The sequence below is a fragment of the Haemaphysalis longicornis genome, unplaced genomic scaffold (assembly GCF_048455015.1).
Source record: "Haemaphysalis longicornis isolate Haplotype H1 unplaced genomic scaffold, Haemaphysalis longicornis Haplotype H1 scaffold_1, whole genome shotgun sequence".
NCBI lineage: Eukaryota > Metazoa > Arthropoda > Arachnida > Ixodida > Ixodidae > Haemaphysalis > Haemaphysalis longicornis.
Genome location: NW_027526203.1, coordinates 123,866,755 through 123,889,883, shown reverse-complemented (window position 1 = coordinate 123,889,883; position 23,129 = coordinate 123,866,755). Strand labels below are relative to the sequence as shown.

Sequence of the window (23,129 nt, the reverse complement as noted above, 5' to 3'; positions counted from 1 at the left end):
TTGTTCCTGGAGACCACGTTTACTAGATTGCTGACTCCGAAAGTTCCGAGGAGACGGAGCGCACGATGACGGTGGTTATCCAGAGATAATGACGATGGGAGGATTGCTATGAGTGGTTGAGGAGCATACCCCTTGGTGACCACAATCGATGATGATGATGTCGGGTTCACGGGGAATATTCTGAATGCACATCCGTGATGCTTACAATATTAATTTTCAGGGCCATGATTCTACTCTCCTTGCCCAGTGCGGAAAGAATGCTTTGCAATTCGTCCCCCGAGTTACTTAGCAAGGCAACGTCATCAGCAAATCTGAGGTTACTGAGGTATTCTCCGTTAACCCTTACGGCCACGTGTGCCCAATCCAATGTTCCGAACCCATTCTATTGAAGGCTACTTAGAAACAGCTCATTGATAAAAAAGCGTAAAGGGCAACATAGCATTCGGAAGCCCTACATTTGTTATTTTAAACGTGCCGTTTAATTATACTAATGGGAGGGATAAACGTTGCAAATATTGTAAAGTACACGCATGAAACGTGTCAGATTTTGTGCAAGCTGCAGTTTTTCACACGTACAAAAATCGCTACGCTCTACGCGAGCAAAAACCGTTTCCACCTTAATTTTCACGTCGCTTCAATCTCCTCAATAACCCGAACCTCGCTAATGTCAAGCCGGACGTCTTGGGTTCGGTTTCCGCACTCCCTGGGAAAAGCGAGGTGCAGTGAAAACAACGCAATGGTTGGATTTAGCACGGCAGCAACACCAGGACAATAGCGAGTTTTAGCTGACCGCTTTTGACGGTCTGCTCCGCTCCGTAGCGAGCGGGAGCGCCATTGCGCATGGATGGCGCGCTTCGCGGCGAACGGAATTGGCTCCGGTTGCGTTGAGCGACCCGCCGGTACCGGAGCGGACCGTCAAAAGCGGTCAGCTAAAACTCTCTAATGTCGCCTTACGTGCCTTTACTTGTGCAGGTTTTGACGGAATGGTTTTTTGCAGACGGAGCAGCGGCCCTTGTTATCTCCGGACAACGGGACGAATGTGCCCCGATGTAAAGTGCGCACCAAACCTCGAAGGAGCCCGTCCACTGAGCAGCGAGATCACCTGTGGCGACAACGATGCTGTGCCACGTGGACTTCGTCGACTGCGCACTCCTGTTGAGCAAGATGACGTCCTTGGCCTCCCCGGTAGCAAGCTTCCCGGAGCACATAAAAGCGAGGGCTACCGCCTCAACCTTGAGTGGACACGGCAACACCACCGTGACAAAGTCGCCTTACGTGCCTCTACTTGCGCAGTTTCGTGACAGAAAATATGGCCTTTGTAGTAACTGTATCTGCTTGATCGTGCTGCCGTGTCCACGTACTGTTCTTGATTGCTTGAATGAATGTGTTTCAGTTGTAAGCCTGTTTTTGGAATTGTCCGGTGACGTAGAGAAAAATCCTGGTCCCGAAGTTGAAGAAAGATTGGAGGCAATATTAAGTCATCATCATCATCATCATCATCATCATCTTTTTTTTTATTACGCAAGTACGCCCTTTGGCATAAACTAGATGTAGTCTAGCAGTCCCGTCTCCACAATGAAGTCGAGGAGGGGCCGGTATTGGGGACCGTGCGTCCAGCGGTGAAGGTCAGGTGGTCGTCCTGGGTGGTACCCAAGGGCCCTCATGTGATGAACTCGTGCTGGCTGGAGGCCCGAGCATGAACCCAGGAGGTGGTAGAGGGTCGCTTCAGTGGCAGGGGTTTTACAGAAGGGGCATGTTTCTGGGGGAACTTGCGTCCTCCATGAGACCTTTATCGCCGGGGTCAAAGCTGCGCCCACGCGGATTCTCCGAAGCGCCACCTCCTCGCGGCGGGTTAAACCGCCAGGAAAGTGCGACCCGCGCGGGGAAAGAAGGGCACGCGTGGAGCGCCGGAGAGACTCCTTGTGAATGATGAGGGTGTCACTCTGCGACAACTGGAGCAGGGGTAGCGGCCCAGTTACCCTCTGGGGATGGCAGGCCGCGTCAGCGTCAGTGTGGGCAGGTGTCGAACGTCTATTCCACAGAACTCGCACGGGACACGGAAATGAGTTCACAATGCGATGCACATCGCAGGTCAAGTCGAGCGACTTGGCGACGCGTCGGAGTTCCCGGACTGCCTGTGTGGAGTCTGTGTACAGGTGAAGGCACGACGGCGGGCTTATGCGTAATCGAGGCTCTAATGAGGATAACCCATCTCGGATGGCCAGACGTTCTGCCATGATTGAAGGAAGAGGTGCCTCGGTGAGGTATGAGCAGGTCTGCTGCACTTCTGGATGAGTGGGGCACACAAGGCTGGTGTGTAGGAGATTTTGGGCCATGCCTGCGTCGACGTACACTTGCATTGCACCGGCTGTACCATACGACTCTGAGGGAAAAGAGGTGGGCTGCAGTGACTGATTATGAAAACGGCGTATCCGGGTCAGTGGCCGGTTGTCTGTGGATTGGCTTCGGCTCCAAGGGGGAAGGGCAGGCGATTTTCGTAATATAACAGGTGACTTAGAATCGGTAGTGGGCCAATGCCGCAGCAACGGGAACTGTTTGAATTTTCAGGCGACGTGCCCTCCTCCGCTGTTGAACAAGCTCGTCGAGGGTGTTCAGCTGGGCCTCCGCTTGTAGCACCGGAATTGGGGTCATACGAGGCAAGCCTGTGATAACTCGCATAGCCTCACGGTTTACACTTTCCAGTAGGCCCCAGTCCCTTCCTGTGAGATGCTGAAACTGAGCTTGGTATGTCAGCCGGGGTTGCAAGACAGATCGAACTAGTATACGTGCCATGCGACTACAGGCACCGCCGGTCTTTTGTGAGATTCGTCGGAAGAGATGAAGCGTCTTGTAGGCTTTGCCGCGCGCGCAGCGGATCCATGGAGCCGTGGGACCAGAGGCGTCTATTTCTACTCCAAGCACTCGTATTGACGATGCGGGATTGGGGGCACGGCCGTTTAAGGCCAAGGAGAGGGGCGTCTGGGAAAGACGACGTCGGCCCCACCTATTTGTGATCGACATGAAGGTCGTCTTTGCAGCCGAAAGTGTCAATCCAATCTTGGCGCACCAATGCTCCGTTTTGTCTAGGGCCGCCTGGAGGCCTGCCTGCTGTCTGTTCAAATCTGCGTGTACTGACCAGACTGTAATGTCATCGGCGTAGATTAGAAAGAAAATGTCCGGAATGGTAGCTAACTGCCACGTGAGGGGAAGGAGTGCCACATTAAACAACACTGGTGCCAACACAGAGCCCTGGGGTACTCCCCGCTCTGAGGTGAAATGCCCTACCTTTCCTTGCGGATTCGTATAGAAAAGGTACGACTGTCGAGGAAAGACCGCACCAAGTTGCAGACCATGACTGGAACACTCAGCTGACGTAAGATGGTAAGGATCGCTGAGTGACTGACATGGTCATAAGCCTTTAGGGCATCCATGGTTAGGAGCGTTCGTATGCTGCGAGCTCTGCCACCCAAAAGTACCATGTTCGAAAAATGTTCAAGGCCATCTTCTGTACCGAGGTGTTGGCGGAAGCCTATCTGAGCTGGATGATACCACAGGTAGCCTTCAAGCCACCAGGACAGGCGAGTAGCGAGCATACGCTCCAGCAGCTTGCAGATAGTGCCCGTCAATGCAATCAGCCTAAGGTTACTCATGCGGTCCACTGGCTTGCCTGGTTTTGGTATCGGCACCACCTCCGCATGTTTCCAGGAAGCTGGGAGCTCCCCTGAAGCCCAGATGGCGTTGAGTGAGTCAAGCATCCACTGAAGAGCTGGGCCATAAGCGTTCTTGAACACTTCATAGGGGATACCATCTGGTCCCGGAGCTGGGCGCAACTTTGCCTAGTCGATGGCGGCCACAAATTCCGCCATTGTAAAGGGCCCTTGTATGCCATCAATGTCCACCTGAGCTGCGCACGCACCTGCTTCAGGAGGGAGGCAAAGTTGGCCGATGAATTGTGGTGGAGCCTGGTCGAACGCCGGGAAGAATGCTTTGGCTAACTCTGGGGCAAATTTTTTTGGCGTTTTCCCAGAGGCAAGGCACGCACTAGTGGCAGGGTCCGGTGGTCGTGCACCAGCTTCCATGCTGCGGAATGTCCGCCAGATGGAAGATGTCGTTGAAGACGGTCCAATGCACGCACGCCTATCTAACCACCTTTGTCTAGAAAGGCACTTCTCGTGGCGGCGGGCAGCGGCTGTGGCACGATTTAAAGAAGCTCGCAAATCTGGAGATCCTGGATACTGGTTCACACCCCGTTCAGCACGACGACGAGCTGCCCATAATCGAAGGAGATGCAGGTCAGGAACTGGCCTAGACTCGTCCACCCAAGCTGTCCGCGTTGCATCCTTAAGGGCGGCGCATAAAATAGGCACTGCATCGCATAGGGTTCCAGGTAGGGAGCTGTCTAACTCCCTCCTAAATAAGTCCCAGTCAGTCACACGACAGCGGCGCCGTAGGCATCGTTGGGACCCTGGAGCTAAACCAAGACGTAGGGGATAGTGGTCACTGCCCCAACAGTCCGGCTCACGGTCCCATGGGACCGGAGTTATGCCTGTCCACCAGGAAAGGTCCGGGGCATAGCGGGACGCGCGAGGATAATCCCAGCGATGTGTCGATATGTGCGGAGCATTGAGTAGCACAACCTGCTGGCTCGTAAATGTGTCTCAGACTGCCACACCACGCGCACTGGACGAAGGGTAACCCCATGCCTCATGAGGCGCATTAAAGTCCCCACCGACTAGCACAGGGCGTCCGGGGTACGTGCGGCGAAGGTGAGCAAGCCAGCCCATTCGCAGTCGGGGTGCACTGCCACTCTACGGACGCACGTAGCACGACACCAGGATCACGTCTGTGCGGTGTAGGCGAACCAATACAGCAACCACTTCCTGCCACGCACTGCACCAAGACACCCACGGTACTTGAGTCTGGGGGTAACAGGTGGCTACGTACACCGCCACTTTACCAGCTGGACCAGATGCATTGCTGCAACGGCGGTCCGGAATGGTAGGTGAAGAGTACGCAGTGAATCCCTTAATGCGTGGCATTGAGTTGGTCTCCTGCAAGAGCAGAGCCCACGCTTGAAGTGTGCCCATGCGGAGACGAGACTGCAGCTCACCTACCTTGGTTGCGAGACCTCTGCAGTTCCACTGGAGTACACACTTGTGTCGTAGCGGGCTTGGGGAAGCATTCGCACCTTGAGGGGCCACTGAAGACATCATGGACGTAGGTGCGCCACGAGAACCGTCGCCAGATGTTGCAGTTGCTCCGCTACGAAAGTGATAAGTTCTGTGGCCGTAAGGTTAGAAGAATCAGGATGTAATTGCCGAAGCGGCGCTGCAGTGGCGGGTGGAGGAGCAAGTGCATCATGGTGCTGTCCCCGTTGCGCAAAGGTCGCGCGACGTTGCACTGATGTGGCAGTTGTTGAAACAGGTGTTTCCTGGTGCTTCGCCCGTTGCGCTAAGGTTGCACGACGTTGTCGGATACGCTTCATTTCTGCTTCTAGCTCCGCCAAACGGTGGTCCAAAGCGGCAGCGCTATCCGCGCAATCCGTAGTTGAAGGCAATGGTTCCTTGCGGGTATTGCCTGGTGGTTGACGTCGCCGCTTCACCGCAGTAGCGTAGGTGTGGTCGCCGAGTGGTTGGCTCCCATTTGGCTCCGTAGATTCGTCACATTCCTGGTCTTCTGCTAATACTTCATACCTGTTCGACAGTGCTAACATAGTGCCAGTGTCTGCCGTAGCTTTGTTTTGGCGCGTTTCTCGGCGGTTTTCCCGCAGTTTCTCTGTTGCGCGGCACTTTGTTGGGCACTTCGCAGACATTCTGTCGTCGTCGTTGCTGCGACACAATGAGCAGCGATATTCTGGCGTTGTCGGCGCTTCCATGTCTGCGTCCTTTGGAGGAGTCGGACAAGATGCCTTCATATGTCCAGGACGTAAACACTGGTAGCAGAATATCGCGGACGGCCGGTACGGGCGAACCCGAAGGATAACCCCAAAGTAATAAAGGCAGGAAGGTGGTTTCGAAGGCCCACTTAAGGTGACGAGGCATGCACGGCTGCGTCCTAGGTATCGCACCGACCTTATGAGTGGGACAAGTGAGGTCCGCACTTAGAGCCGCTTGATCCTGCCCGACATCTACTCCACTGACGACGTGCCTTTTGAGGTCGGTTCCGGAGGTGAGGTAGGCTTGGACTGGGAGGGTAAATGTTTCTGTGACCGGTATCAATTGGAGGGTCTGCAGTTTGGCGGTGGGTTCCAGGGTAGGCACCCACATAGAGATCGTGTTGGTGGGGCGGTGGTAATTGTAGCCACTAAACCCTGCGGTGCCGAGACAACCATCAAGAGTGCGTTGCATGACTTGATTGGGCAGCTTGGACTTATCGTACGCGCAGCGTGGCTTGACAACCACCTCGTACAACCCTGCAGATGTCGATGTTAGGAGACCAGTTGATGGGAGAGTCGGACACTGGCGCTTGGCGCTGCAATTTTGTGAGGTCAGGTCGGATGCTGGTACCGACGGGCATTCCATCGCCCTCTTAGAAGGCCGCGTAGTTGCAGGAACCGTTGGGGTACCTCGTAGCTGGCCAGAATTCAATGAGACACAATCCATTGCTGGCGAGGACTCCGGGGCCACGCCCGGCGTCGATGAGTCATGGTCCATAGGCGAGCCATGTTCCGCCGGTGGAGGAGTCAACAAGGGCGGCGTAAGCCCACGTGCGCTCGCCGGTGTGCCAGAGCAGCCAGCTCGAGAAATGGTAGCGCGTGCAGCAGCGGCAGACATCGGGCGGCGTTCGCGGATCTTGAAGCGGCGAGTTAGGCCTAGCTGGCGAGCGACCGGCAAGGCATTCATTGCAGAAGGCGGTGGGCGCCGAAGCGCCCTCCGAGGTACCGGTTTCGAAGCCAGGAGCAGTCAGAACGTTGATGGTGTCCGTTCTCGTGCACAAGGAGTTGTATGGCCGCAGGAGAGTCGATGCAAACGGGAGCAGCACAGAGACACGCCCCCACCCGGCTTACGGTGCCGGGTGTGGACGTGTGGACGTGGACCAGCCTATCTACGCCCACTGCAGGGCAAAGGCCTCTCCCATTAATCTCCAATTACCCCGGTCCTGTGCTAACTGCGACCAATTTATTCCCGCAAACTTGACCTCATCTGCCCATCTAACTTTCTGCCGCGCCCTGCAACACTTGCCTTCTCTAGGGATCCACTCTGTTACCCTTAATGACCAACGGTTATCTTGCCTTCGCATTACATGCCCTGCCCACGTCCATTTCTCCTTATTATTAATATCGGGAAATATTAAGTAACCACAGTAAATTATTAGCAAGAAGTAATGAAATTCAGGCAAAGCCGACATCTACGGATGCCTGCATTTCTCGCATGCAGGTTAGGCTTCAGACTACCGAAAAATTCGTGCCACTCCCCCCTGCGAATGTAGATAGAAAGCAAAGCTCCAAACGGCACCCACAACGATTACCCATGAGACGTCACTTAAACTAACATGGCTCTACAAATAGTAAAACCAGAGAGCAGTGAAATGCACTTAACCACACTCTTCTTTACTTCAAATAGATGTGCTTTGCTATGGTTGAATCAATGCATGATGCATGAACGGTGGTTGGTTGAGTTGTATTGGTGTAGCACATAAGATAGAAACTCTTTTTTTATAAAATAAAAGCAAGCTCAAACCCGCTGTTACACGATGTCACTTCTCCATCTCGGCCGCCGCGGACGGAGGCGACGAGATCGGCGGCAGAGACGGAGGAGGAGGAGGAGGAGCAGGAGGAAGAGGAAGAAGAACAAGAAGCAGAAGAAGAAGAGGAGGAAGAAGAAGAAGAAGGAGCAGGAGGAGGTGGCGGGGGAGGGGAAATATTATTATTCCGATTTCTGAACGGTCCAGAGGGCGCCACAGGGGAGTGCTTCCTTCACTTGAGCCCATATGCAGTACGCGCCATCTGTGCTGTGTCCACCAGCTGAGGCTGGGTAGGCAGATAGGGTCTGCACACAGCCTCTCCCATTGCTCTTCTTGGTAGTTGACGGGAAGAGGGGAGGGTACTCAGGGCAAAAGTTGCATACCCTGATTATGTGGCGGAGTGTTCCTACTTCTGAGCAATATTTACATTCAGCGTCGCAGCGCTTTCGGGTGTTTTAAGTGAAGACGCCTTGGGTGTGGGAAGGAGCCGCATTGTACGAGCCGTAGGGTAGTTTGTTGTTCTCTTAAAAAGTCAGGGAAAGGCGAGGGTAAGGTCATAGCCTCCTTTATACTTTCTGTGCCTGCGACGTGCGCCGCCAGCGACCGTCGGCGGTCCGCTCGCCGACTGCCACCGGCCGCCGAGTGGCGGCGCTAGTCACGTAGGGCTGGCGCCGCGCCGCCGCTACCCCGCTGCCGCCGCCGATATCTGTTCCCGCACTAGCCACTCCGAGCGGGGTGGCGTGCTGCTCCCGCAACGAGTTATTTTCTTGGAGAATCGCACGTTGCTTCTCCTCCACGTGTAATGTTGAGTACCTGCACCCTTTAGTGCATGGTTCTTTCGTTTCGGACGCCGGATGGATGTGGAAGAAGTCCTGTCATCACCAGGAAGTCCCCATAGAATCTCTGTTCGGCACTTTGCGGAGGTCACTGCGTTCCAACGACCAGTTAGATGTTCGTTAGGCAGCTATCAGCGAACAGCAGCTGTCGCACATGTGATGTGCCACAGCTGCTGTTTGCTGACTACGGAGCCACTGTCCGATCAGCCACTCCAGCAATTAACACGGAACCAAGACAGAGGCGGACTGCTGTACCCTTCTGATAAGCTCGTCTATGTCTTGGACATGTCCTGCGCCTATTCATAGAAACTGCCCTGAAGGAGGAGCCGAAGCTGAAGAAGCCATTGAGGACACTTCAGGAAGCGGCTATACTTGCCATTGTTGATTCTGGCCTCCTCAGCTGCCCCCACAATGAACAGCTGCACCACAAGGAGCTGGCACAGCTGATCTGCCTGAAATTTATCAGGCCACTACTTGTGAACTATACCTGTGCAGCCACCGACAAAAATGACGTGTATAAATCATTTTCAAAAAAGCCTTTTTGCAGAAACTATGTAAAGCTTTAAAAAGCAGCCTTTATTTGTTGTCTCTTGTTCTTGAGAATAAAATGTTTCAGTGCTTTTTGGTTTCCACTGAATGAGTTAATTGCCTGGTCTTTCGCGCTCCTTAGCACGATGTCGCGGGTTCGATTCCCGGCCGCTTTTCTGATGGAGGCGAAAAGCAAAAAACGCCCGTGTGTACGAGATTTCGGCGCACGTTAAAGATCCCCAGGTGGTCAAAATTAATCCGGAGCCCTCCACTACAGCGCGCCTCATCGTGTCTCATTGCCTGCGTTGCGTCGGCGCGTTCAACCCTACAATCAATCAATCAGTTGCCTACTGGATTGCACCCCATTTCAACTTAACATGCTTTCCTGCCTGTTTCATTTGTTTCACTTAGCATGCCGCACGCTCGATAAAAAAAAAGACGCGAGTCACGACATCCATCACGGGCTTCTCCAACAAAAAAATGCGATGCTGTTTGTAACAGCAGGTTTATATGCACTTAAGCATTTTATTTTCCTTCTTTTATAGTACTTTTTTGGGTCTTGGTAATCGTAAGCCAACTCCGCACAGTGCCCACCATAGAGTACCCACCGCAGTCTGTGAAGGCTTCGTGCTGCTACGCATAATGTTGGTGTTCATTAAGTGTTCATGTGTACGCAAGTGTTCATTAAATATTACTCTTACGTTTGACACCACTTGAACCCTTGTACCTTGTACCTTGTACCACCTGTACCTCTTCCTGTATTTCCACCAGTAGAGATTTTGTTAGAAAGCACGCAACCTGCAAGCAAGAGAGCTCTATAACGGTGCGTTAACGGGTGCACGCGGCACTTTTGCGCGCTCGCCATCAGCGCGCCGACGGCTCCGTGGCGCCCCCACCAAAGTGAGCGGCCGCTCTCCGCAACTCGAGCGACGGAGCCCTCCTATTGTTCTCCCGGCGACGTCGCAGGCACAGAAAGTATAAAGGAGGCTATGGTAGGGTCTGTCTCTCAAGGCGATAATGCTGGGTTTTGTCCTTGAACGTGACAAGCGGTTGACTGCCTTCGTACAGCTCCATAGCCGGGGAGGTCAAAGCGCTGGCGTGTTGGTGGCCGTATTCGTTGCCCTCCATGGAAGCGTGAGCGGGCGTCAAGATGAGTTTAATTCACTCGGTTGGGGAGTGGTTTTTTAGCACACGCTGTGCAGCTCGGGACACCCACCCTGACAGGTAATACCGGTAGTATTGCTGGGAATCGGTGACGACCTTCGGAACCCCTGGTTGAGTGAGAGCCAAGGCGATGGCTGCCTCTTTTGCTGCCATAATGTCTTGGGTCTTGAGTGAGGCACACGCAAGGAGGTTGTTTCTGGAGGTAGCCACGATGATGGCGTATTGCTACCCTCGATGTTGGGAGGTGTCAGTATAGATAACTGCATGATCCCCGCTGAGGATGATGTTGACCGCTTGAGCCCGTGCTTGTCGGCGACCCTCGTCGTGTGAAGAGTTCATATTTCTAAGCAAAGGGAGCCAGTTTAGTTCTTGTCGCCAAGAGGCCGAGAGTACATCACGTGGTGTCATGTTCTGTGCTACCGAGCCAATCTGGTGACGATTGCGGGGACACACTGCAGGTCTGCTCAATTGTAGGTTGTGATTAGAAAAATGGCCTTCTATTAGCTCTTCCACCGTGTTGTGGGGTCCCATCCTAAGCAGCGTTTCCGTGGACGCACTCACGGGAAGACCAATGGCCTGCACAACCGCCTTTCTAATCATTACATCAAGAATCTTTATGTCCTCCTTGCCGAGAAGAAAACGGAAGGGTGACGTAAGTGATTCTCTAGAGGACAAAAGTTTCAATTAATCGAAAGGTATCGTCTTCCTTGAGGCCTCGCTTCTTGGTGGCAACTCGCCTGACCATGTGTATGATTTGATTGGTGCTGTGTTTGAGGTGCTGCAAGGATACGTCACTCTTGGTGTTTGCCTGGAAATGTAGTCCCAGGATCTTGATGCAGGGGTTTGGAATGGTGGCCTGGCCATCAAGCAGTATTTGAATGTCTTCCTTGGTGTGGCGTTTGGTGTGAGGCCGGAGGACAAGGATATCTGATTTTTTGGTGAACACTGGACGCCACAGGCTTTAGCACATTCACGTACTAGAAGTAAGATGCCATGCGTTTTGTTAGCTTCCTTTAATTTTTGCAGCCCCTTGCGCATGCGCAAGGCGCGTACACGGCCGCTACACGTGCCGTGGGCGAAGCGCAAAGCGGCGCAAGAGGTCGCGTGACGCTATCACGTGGCATTCAGCGAGAATGCAGGGGGTAAACCCGCAGATGTGCTTGGTGAGTGCACCACCTGCCTTCCCCGTCTCCGCGTGGGCTCGTACCTCAATCGGTAAGACAACGGGCTCTCGCTTTGTTACTGGATTAGTTCCAGGTTCGATTCCTGGTGGTGCAAGTAACTTCTTTTGTTTGTTCGCGGGAGTTTTCTGTTGACACCAACGGTCGCGAAAGAACCCTTGGGGGTAGATGTAAAAAGCTTTGCTTTAAAAACAACTTAAAGGGTTGGTCAAATTCAGAACCGGCTTCACAGCGCCATGACAGCGAATTTACGGCTCTTGCCAGGCAGATCGATGACTCGGAAAACCGCTCGAGACGCAACAATCTTATTGTACGCGGAGTAGACGAAGAAGAGTCTGAGGACGAGACAGTACTCTTAAGAAAGGTAAATGATGAAATCTTTGGCAAAGTTCGTAGCTCAAAGTGTAGCTCTATTGAGAGAATTCACCCTCTAGAAAAGAAAATACCTGAAAGGGACCGACCGGTCACCTTGAAAGTAGTAGACTTCCGGGACAAAATCCAAATACTGAAAAAATACTGTGAACTCAAGGGGACACAGTTCAGTATCAGCGACGATTACTCTAAACTAGTTGTAATTGGAACACAACTATGGTTTTCATGAGCGAAAGAAAGGACAAAAGGAGCAAAAGCTAAATTATTATTCTATAAGCTAAAAGTAAACAACGTTCTTTACGGCTGGAATGAAGTCGCCGATGAACGGTTCCGTTATACTAGCTGAGGTCACGCCATCTCTGACTGACGCAAATGGCGACCAACACCATCTGTTAAGATTATTAATATAAATGCCCGAAGTTTGCAAAGTAAAGCTGATGCAGTTGAAGCCGCCATTCTGATTGATTGATTGATTGATTGATTGTGGGGTTTTAACGCGCCGACGCAACGCAGGCGGTGAGGCGCGCCGTAGTGGAGGGCTCCGGATTAATTTTGACCACCTGGGGATCTTTAACGTGCGCCGAAATCTCGAACACACGAGCGTTTTTGCTTTTCGCCTCCATCAGAAAAGCGGCCGCCAAGCCGCCATTCTGAAGCAGGATCCCGATGTAATGGTCGTAACAGAGACTTTGTTGCATACGGGTGTAGTAGATTCGGAAGTAATACTTCCAGGTTACATAATTGTTAGAAAAAACAGGCAAAGCACAGGGGTGGTGTTTTTTTCTCTTTGAAGACAACACTAGGTTTTCAGTGTTTGATGATAACAGTGACATAGAAATGTTGTGGATTAGGACCAGGTTCAGTGAGCGAACTGTGCAAATTTGGGGGGTATTTATAGAGCGTCGAATTTTTTCTAGACATAACCGCAAAGTTAAGAAATTTCATGGATTCAAATTTTTGCCTCCAAGATAACGCATTATTATTAGGGGACTTCAATCATCAGGATGTTGATTGGCTATCCCAGTCTCCTGAAGCGGAACAAGTGGCAAGTGCTGAGTAGCTATTAGAACTTGCGTTCTGTTGTGGGATAACGCAAATTGTCACTGATTTTACTACGGTAGGGACTACAAGGTCCTGTATCCTTGATTTGGTTTTTGTGTCACCAAGGCTGTTGCCGTTTCTCAGCGGTTGTGAAGTTGTAGAGGGCCTGTCCGACCACAGAATGGTAGTAACGCACCTAGCAATGTCCCAGGCACCTTGGCTAAACCCACATTTAGTACTGTAGTAAATTTTGTGGCTGCCAATGATGTGTCTATTTTGGACTGCCTTGATAGGTCCTTCGATGAATTTCTGGTCCTTTACAACACTGACGGTAGCACTGATAGGTTATGGCATTTCTTTTCGAATGTTGTTGCGAAGTCTGTAGACAGTTACGTACCCAGGATTACAAAACGCATCCGTAAAACCTATCCCTGGATTACCAGAAATATCATTCACGCAAAAAAAAACTAAAACGGAAAAAAAATTCTTGTGCGAAAAATCGTACCCCTGAAAAAACAGCTTGCATTACTTCAATGAGACAAGAACTCAAAAGTCTGATAAAGCAATGCAGGCAGAGGTTTTTCATTGTGATATTGACTAAATATTTGAAGAAAGCCCCTTCGAAGTTCTGGCGCTATATAACACCCCCGGCAAGCTCCCCGCAGCTATCTGAAATTACTGAACATGTTGATGATTTCCATTCCTTTTTTGCTTCCGTGTTTACTAACGACAATGATATGTTGGCCCAGTTTTCTACGTCACCATTGCAGCGGCCGGTTAAGGAGGATGTGTTAATTAGTGAAGAAAATGCCCTAAATCTCTCACTTAATATAAATACAAGAAAAAGCCCCGGCCCTGATGGTATACCAAACGAATTTTTGTACATATATGCTGAATGGGCATCTCGCTTCCTTACAAAAAATTCCCATACCATCTTTCCCATCAGCGTGGAAGCGAGCAAAAATTACCCAATTTACAAAAGTGGCTCTCTTTTGGACGAACCCAACTACCATCCTATCTCGTTTATCAGCACATACTCAAAGATACTCGAGCACATTATTAACAAACACCTGATGGCCCACCTTGATGCGCACAATTTATTATTCTCGAATCAGCATGGATTCCACCGAGGCTTATCCACAACAACACAGCTAATCGAATTTGTTCGCGATCTTTTCCAAACAATAAATTCGCGTGGTAAAACTGATGTGGCATATATGGATTTCGCAAAAGCATTCGATAAAGTTTCGCACTCAAAGCTACTGTTTAAAATTGACAGAACGTTTCAAATAATCTCTTTAGAAAATGGTTTGCGTCCTATATCAGCTGACGTCAACAGTTTGTTGAAATAAAAAACAAACATTCTAGGTCAGTTACAGTCAATTCCGGACTTCCCCAGGTTAGTGTACTGGGTCGTTTTTTATTTTTATTGTTTATAAATTACCTACCAAATCGCGTCACGGTTCCGATAAGGTTTTTTGCGGACGACTGCGTTGTTTATAGCAGAATCGAGACTGAACACGATCAAGTTATTTTAACAACAACCTTAAAAAAAATAAAGGATTGATGCAAACATTGCCAAATGACTTTTAACGGAGAATAGCAGTCTTCATGTTTTCACAAAAGCAGTCTTCAAAAGTAGTCTTCACCAGGAAGAAAGCACCTGTACAATATATGAAGCATGTAGAGAACTATAAATATCTTGGGATATGCTTTACGCCCGACCTCTGGTTGAACACCCATATTGATTATGTGCGCTCCAAGGCTATCGAGGCATTGTATAGCCTTAGACGTAACCTTTATAGCGCACCATCTGATATGAAGTGCCTAGCTTACAAAACCTAAGTCCCGCCTATTATCGAATATTATAAATCGTATGGGACCCTTAAACACAGTAAAACTGCAATAAAATAGCCACAACACAGCGACTTAGTGCGACATTTATTTTTAATAAATATCACCGGAATCATTCACCTACTGAGCTTTGTAAAACAGTGGGCCTTGATAGTATGAAAACTAGGTCGAGGATTGAACGTCCGAAATTCCTTTTCCAGTTAATTTATAATCAATTTAAACGAAACTATTGAGAGTTTTCCCGGGTTAACACACAAGGAACACTCGAGGCATCAACATAGTATGTACATACCACCCCAAGCACCACGTAACGACTGCTTTAAGTTCAGTTACTTTCTACGTGATATCGAAGATTGGAATATGTTGCCGGAATCTATACTAGGTTGTTCTTCATATACGTCATTTGAACAGAATCTAAAATTGCAATTTCCTGAATGCAAATGACAAATGCCTTTCGCTTAGCTGTTTTGTTTTGTGCGTGTGTGTTTTTTGTTGGTCGTATGATACTGCAATACTTGTTTTTAAGTCCAAATTTCCAGGGCAGTGCAAGAGTGCCACCTCAAATGCATCATGTACTGTGTTCTGCTCATGTGCATTGCATTGCATCTCTGTTCCATTTTTGCTGTCATGTATAACTTCGAGCTCCTCCTCGCAATAATACTGAGAAATTTTTTAGGACGTGACATGTACCTGTACTTTTTGGTATTTTTTGGTACTTTTAAAAGATGGAATGAAACTTGGAACATGGTAGGGACGATGATTGTTGCCGCATATATATATATATATATATATATATATATATATATATATATATATATATATATATATATATATATATATATATATATATATATATATATATACACAAAGTAGAAGTACGCTCTTCGGAGACTTTATTTCCAACGTTTCGACCTGAGACAGGTCTTCCTGAGGAAGACCTGTCTCAGGTCGAAACGTTGGAAATAAAGTCTCCGAAGAGCGTACTTCTACTTTGTGCGTATTCCTGCAGCAACTAAGGACTCCACTTCACGACTATATATCTATATATATATATATAGCAGAACAGAGAGATACGGGACGAGGGACTCGGTAAAGATACATATCAAGGTTGCAGTCGTCATTGCCAGTGCTATTCGGCTTTTTTCGAAATATTTTAATAGGGCCGAATGACGTGTGCTTGTCACGTTTCTTTGATTCATTGATAAATAAGCGAAAATATAAGTCGAGAAAAAATCCGCCGTTTTTCCCGCTCCCGGAAAAACGGCGGATTTTACTGCTCTCCCTATGGAGGATGATGGTAGCTGGGGACCCATTGTATATATCCTCTAGTATTCTTACATAATGCTCATCTACACCCTGGTTCCGTAATGCCTGAATGACCGCTGAGGTTTCGACCGAGTCAAATGCTAGCTCATAATCTATGAAGGATATATAGGGGTTCAGTATACTCAGCGCACTTCTCTATCATCTCATTGATCGTGTGAATATGGCCCATCGTTGAATAGCCTTTACGGAACCTTGCTTGATTTTTAGGTATACATATATATATATATATATATATATATATTGAGAGACAGAGCTCCGAGGTGCTGAAGGACCACTTTTAATTAGGCTCCCGAGCACAGGCCACCGAAAGACGGAACTGTCCGGGGATGATGATGGTTATACACAGATGACAGTGGCGATGGGTTTGGATGGGTAGAAGGAACAGAGGGATTGACCCGCCATGTTCCACACTGGATATAACAATGGTCATGTCGCTTCCACGCATAAATATCGCAACAGTACACCCCCAATGCCCACAATATATATATATATATATATATATATATATATATATATATATAATGTAACGTGGCGGCAGAGCATATGAGACGAACCATGAAGAAGGCGAAGAATCTATTTACATTATTTACAACATGGTGATCAGATGGCCAGCGCAGGTTGCGCCAGCCCCTTCTTCGTCGTCGTCATCGCTGGTCCTGTGTAATGGCGCTGCGTGGTATTGCCCACCACTATGCCTCGTGTCATTAGCCCCTTGTCGAGGGCGACTGTCCCGGTCGAAGCTGAGGCACGGTGAAGATGGTGATGCGGATGAGGAATGGGAGAAAATACACGAGAAAGAATTGCTTGCAGCCACAGATGAAGGGGATGGGTTTGGTGAACACCGGCCCGTAGCAACGATGTTCGCACCAGACCGGTATTCTGGAGGTCGTGGGTTCGGATCCCACCCGGCGGGCATTTTTTCACCACTTTCTTTTCGACTCAAAAAATTCTTCATCTCTTCTATGACTCACCACAACCTCCCCTTTGCTTTCCGAGGTTTTCTTGACTGCCAACCCTTATTTTCTGTCTTATTTCACGGAGCCCCTCATTTCCCATTTTCTGATTCGCTATATATATATAGTCGTGAAGTGGAGTCCTTAGTTGCTGCAGGAATACGCACAAAGTAGAAGTACGCTCTTCGGAGACTTTATTTCCAACGTTTCGACGTGAGACAGGTCTTCCTCAGGAATGAAAGCTTTGGGTAAAATCGTCTTTACCGATTTTACGATTTTACCGAAACGATTTTACCCAAAGCTTTCATTCCTGAGGAAGACCTGTCTCAGGTCGAAACGTTGGAAATAAAGTCTCCGAAGAGCGTACTTCTACTTTGTATATATATATATATATATATATATATATATATATATATATATATATATATATATATATATAGACAGAAAATAAGGGTTGGCAGTCAAGAAAACCTCGGAAAGCAAAGGGGAGGTTGTGGTGGGTCATAGAAAGAGGTGAAGAATTTTTTGAGTCGAAAAGAAAGTGGTGCCCACCCGGCGGGCATTTTTTCCCCACTTTTTTTTCGACTCAAAAAATTCTTCACCTCTTTCTATGACCCACCACAACCTCCCCTTTGCTTTCCGAGGTTTTCTTGACTGCCAACCCTTATTTTCTGTCTATATATATATATATATATATATATATATATATATATATATATATATGTATATATATATACTCTGTCTCTACTGTTTCTACTAATAATATTTTTTGTGCTCTGTGTGAGTTTTTATCTTTCCAGACTATATATATATATATATATATATGTGTGTGTGTGTGTGTGTGTGTGTGTGTGTGCGTGTGCGTGCGTGCGCGCGGTAGAAGACACTTCTAGAGGATCCAGAAGGAATACTTGCAAAAATTGCTGACTGACGACTAAACACAAAAACACTGTTCTACTAACGTTTTTAATGGTGGGCCAGGCTGGTCCACCACACCAGTCGAAGACTATGGGCACATACGACTAATACTAGCAAAGGCTAAGGACACACACACTGCTGGTTAGAGTCACTGATGTTTTATTATAGCTTGGCTGCGCCAGTTTCAGCGCAGGATCACGTCGGCGGCACAGGTGGCGCCGAGAAGCCCGCGTCATTTTGCAATGGCAAGGGGGAGGTAGACGCCGCTCGTGGTAAACAGTATACGCGACCCGGGAACGAGGCGGCGGGGGAGAGGATGAGCATAATGTGGGGCTGTAATCGTACTCCCTCCGCAGGCGACCATACCTCACTGCGCCGCGCAAAATGTAGGAAAGCCAGCTTACAAACTCCAATCTTATATAAACCTCCTTAATTAAAGTCGGATTCACCTCTAAACTCAAATTCATTTCGGGTGAGACATTTTTTAGGGCGGTGTAAGAAAAATATGAAGGCCTTACGAGCTATTTGTTTATGAATTTGACTATACGCTGAACACACGCCGCTGGATAAACCGAGGCACGCACGAGACGGATCCACTACCTACCGATGAGCAATGTAGGTCGCCAGCAGGAGTAAATCGTAATTCCCACTTTATGGCGAACCAAGTCCCCGAGTTTTCGTTCCACACGGGCACGGAAAATGGTTGGATTGGGTACATACAGCTTTGCTGCAAAAATTTGGGATCTGACTACACCATCCACTCGCAGCATCTAACGTTACAACGCCACTCATATGGTAAGGTCGAGGTCGATGTCGGAACCTTTAGGTGCATCACCTCTGACGCGTGGTTGTGGTGCAATGAAATTGACGATGTGCTAAGCTTTCACCCTATTCATTGGAGTTTTTTGGATCCCGACTGGCGTAACCCAAACCGCATTTAGTTCAAGCACAGAGTCACGGCTCTCGCTCGGCTGACCACTGTGTAAGTGTTCTCCCGAATAATGTGTAGCACTGCAGTGGCTGTCACTACACTGTTTTGTAGCACTTTGAAAGCTCTGCTGAGCAGGAGGACGCGGGTTCGATTCCCGGAAGCGGCGGCCGCTTTTCTGATGGATGCGAAAAGCAAAAATGCCTGTGTGTACAAGGTTTCACGCACGTTAAAGATCCCCAGGTGGTTGAAATTAATCTGGAGCCCTTCACTACGGCGCGCCTCATCGCCACATTGCGCCGGCGCGTTAAACCCTACAATAAATCAAATCAATCAAGCAAAGGTATGAAGCATGCAGCGGTAGGGACTCTGCGCAACGCCAGGTGCTGCTCTCATCGCACTTGATTCCATCACTAAATTTGACAAGCTTGTGCATATTGCTGTCATTTAAGACCAACTAGTAGGCATTAATGTTGGCGTTTTAGACCTATATTGGTATAGTGCTGTGATTTACTTTATTTTTTTAACTTTCTGCAAAGGCATCAATGTACTATCATGATACATTGAAAGACGAACAAGGGAGTGCGTGGCTTTCAGTACATGCCGCGCATCGTGGCGACGGGCAGCGTATACACCATTTTCCATAAGCATCCGGGAAAGGAGGAAAATACTCTCAAACCAGTTCTCTCGGCGGCCGACCAGCGTTGCCTGAGCGCGCTGGGCTGCTAACATCGCTCGGCGCGGTGTGCTCCGCTGCGTAGTTCATGAGTATTTCGCACCGTGTGCTTAGTTTTTGCGGAACTTTCAACTGTTTTAGCCAATGCTGCGATGCCGTTCAAGGCGCAAACGTCGCTTGGTCAGCACTGCGCGGTCGTGGGTTATTGAACAACCAGAGAAAGCGAGAAACAGTCGCTGACAGCACGCATGTGCACGACACTGCCTGGAGAAAATGCAGTGCGGTTGCGGCGTGTTTTTGCGGCATCGCTTCCCAACGCACACTGAGTTGAGATATCGGTGGATTCCGTTGATAAATCGCATTCCGTTGATAAATCGCAACGACTTTGTACCAACGACCAACTCAAATGTTTGTTGGGTGCACTTGGACGGCAAGCAGACGGAGCAAAATCCATTTATCACACGCAAAGCTGCGACAGGGAACGGAACCCCTGAAATGTTAGAAGCAACTTTATCCTTTACAATACAGCATTGATTGGTTGGTTCGTTGATTGATTGATTCATTCATTCATTATGGTGTTTAACGCGCCGACGCTTCATGGGTGATGAGGCGCGCCGTAGTGGAGGTCTTCGGGTTAATTTTGACCACTTAGGGATCTTTCACGAGCGCCGATACAATACAACATTACAATAACTTCTGGTTACTTGTAGTCAATTTAAAATACCATATATTGTTTGGTAATTACAACCGATTGGCATTAAACAATCCCCTTTTCATCTAATCTAACGTTTAAAATCACGGCGTTTTGTTTACTTTTTTTAAGGCCAACGCATTGCACTGCCAAACGATATGAAAGGATAACTTTCCCCATCGCACACTGCTGGTCGATAGCAGGATAAGCAGGCAGCCAAATGTGGAAACGCAGCTCGAGATACGCGTGAACGCTGCATTTGGAAAATAGCTGAACCTGTTCACAACGCGGTGAAAGGAAAAGCTTCCAATCCTTTTGCGTTGCCACGGAATCTAAAGTATTACAGTTACAAAATAGTTACTGCTGGTCGCGTAAAGCATTTGTGGTGCAAGCAGCGGTTTCACAAAGGTGGGCTCCGAGCGACAGGCCACATGCGCTGCGCAGAGTTAGGTCAATCATGATCACGATCATGATCAACCAATATTAACTCGCCCGAACGTCAACCCTTTTGCTCAACCTTCGAATAGTAATTTGACTGGTTGTGCGGTCGTGTTATTATTCCGCCCAGGTAATTTCGTTTCGTCAGTAACCATCATAAGTCTAGTTAAGAAAGATTATATTGCATTGCAATGTCAACAGCGTAGCAATCGCCTCGTCGAAAGTCCATCGCGAGCACGGATCACCGTGACCCACATATGCTGTGCGCGCTCCGCATTCGACGTCCGCGCATCCGTAAACATGACTAATCGGTGAACATAACAAGCACGGTGGCATTGAAAACACGTATTTACTCCCCGATATCGATTTCTATGTCAGTCGGTGCCATACCGGTACGTTTGCATCGCGGAACTGCGGAGCACCACCGGCACCACCACCCCACTGCTACTGCTGCTCGCAACAGCCGGGGTCGGAATTTCCCGCTCTGGCAGCAAATTAGGACCTAAAATCCGTCAGCAGATGATGAAAACAAAACAGAACACACACACACAAGCACTGCAACCGCTAACTTAACGCCAAACCACTACGGTTCACTCGGTAATGCACGGATACCGAGCAGACGCACGCAAAGAACGGCGCACTTAACAGCCCAGCGCGGAGGTTTCGGCGGTCGCTTCATAGACGGCGCTAGCGTCTGGTCAGAAAAAGCAAATGGCGGCGCCCACCTCTAGCAAGGAAAATGGTGTATACGCAGAAAGAACAAGTTACCAGAGTTCCTGACCAACCTTGGCATGGAAAGACCATCGTCTTTCCGTTGTCTGTTGACCGCTCGGCGGGAAATAAAAAAAATACAGGAATATAGCCCCGTGCGCCATTTTCACTCAGCGCAGCGACGAAGTTAGATAACGCTGGCGTGAGCGGCCGCCGAACACGGCGGGAAGACAAACCGAAATTGCCGTATTCCCAATGATGGTCTTTCCATTCAAAGGTTGAGCATGAACTCTCGTAACTTGTTTGTACTGCGCATTCGCGGCTCGTCACCAGGATGGGGCATGTACTGAAAAGTATCATGATACATTGCAATGTATTAATGTGTCAAAGTTCGATGTATCACGATAGTGCCTATAGGCACTATCGTGATAGGTGGTATCACGATAGATACTATTGTTGGAGAAAAGAGCCACGCTATAGCGCGTCCATTTTTTCCCAAGAGGAAATTACAAGACAAATTTTACTCCTTTCATTGAGGAAGCAGTGCATGCAAACGGGCTGTCAATGGCTCAGTCTCCTTAAAAACACGCACGGCTTTTCCAGTGTCTCAAATACGTCTTTCTTCATTCGACTGTTTTCTGGTTGATGAAATGATTTCCTGAGAAAAAACAACCAAGCATAAATATCTCCTGAGGATACGCTTAGATACGCCAGCCCAGCCATGCGCGCTTCCCTACGTCATCACAAGAGCGTGTGATGAAAAGTTACTTCTAGGACCGGAGCTGATGACTGACGCTTAATGAAGCGTGCAACCATCAGAGCGTAAAGCGTGCAGCGTCGAATGGGAGAAGTTTTTCGCGCTTTGTCTCAATATGATCCCAGCGCATGTTGTTCCGAATGATTTGGGGTAGCGTGCTCCAGTTTATTATTTTTTCGTAAGCGTTCATGCAGTTTGTATATAAAATAAACACACTTTATGACAAAAGTGGGGGGGCGGCTTTTTATGATTGGTACGTGTGCTCAATTGCGTAGATTATTCGCACTCGCAAGCCGGAAGAACTTTGAGTAGATTAATTTAAGCGGCATTCGGTGCATGCGTTCCAATTTTTGAAATGCCCTCCAGAGCGGAAGCGATTTTTAGCAATGAATTTTGTTTGGCTGTACCCGATCTATATTAAAAGTTTATGTGTTTGAGTGGGATAATATGTAGCATACATTTGAATAAAATAGGAAACTGTGTTTTGTTCTGGTGATTTAACAACGTCCCCAATGTGTCCGTAGCGACAATCATGACCGTTCGACTCTAACTGCTTTACTGTGGTTAAAGGACACATACCCGCTGTGTTTTATGTGCAATTTTATTAAATGTATGAAGTACAGACAGCATAATACAGATCTGGCATGGTTTGTGGAATTTTTCTTCACGTAATTCTTGCATCAGCAAATAATGTAGGGTGTAGCTAAAAAGTTCTTTAGGAGCAGATGCGCTGGGTCGCGTGCCGCCAACAGAAAAATAGGCCCTAGGCCCATAGCCGCAGATGACACAGGTACACACGGAAACTAAACCAGCACATATTTATACGTCCATTGGAAGACATATCCGAAGGGACATCACATCTTAAGACAAAAACCACATCCCGTTCCCGTGTGGCAGCAGCCCGCAGGGTGATAAATTTTGAGAAAGCTGAGAACCCACAAACCACGTTGTTCAGCGCACCGACAACAAAATAGCATTGCGAGGTAGAGTTCAGCACGCTAACGCTGTGCGTGAAGAGGCAATCAGAGGTCCTGAACCACTGCTTTACAAAAAGTTCCGAATGCTCCGAATA

The 23,129-nt window shown here is 48.7% G+C and overlaps 1 pseudogene; it reads left to right on the top strand.

Annotated features, from left to right (window-relative positions):
• Positions 1–942: 942 nt before the first annotated feature.
• LOC144149030 (uncharacterized) lies at positions 943–12,110 on the top strand (annotated as a pseudogene).
• Positions 12,111–23,129: the final 11,019 nt, after the last annotated feature.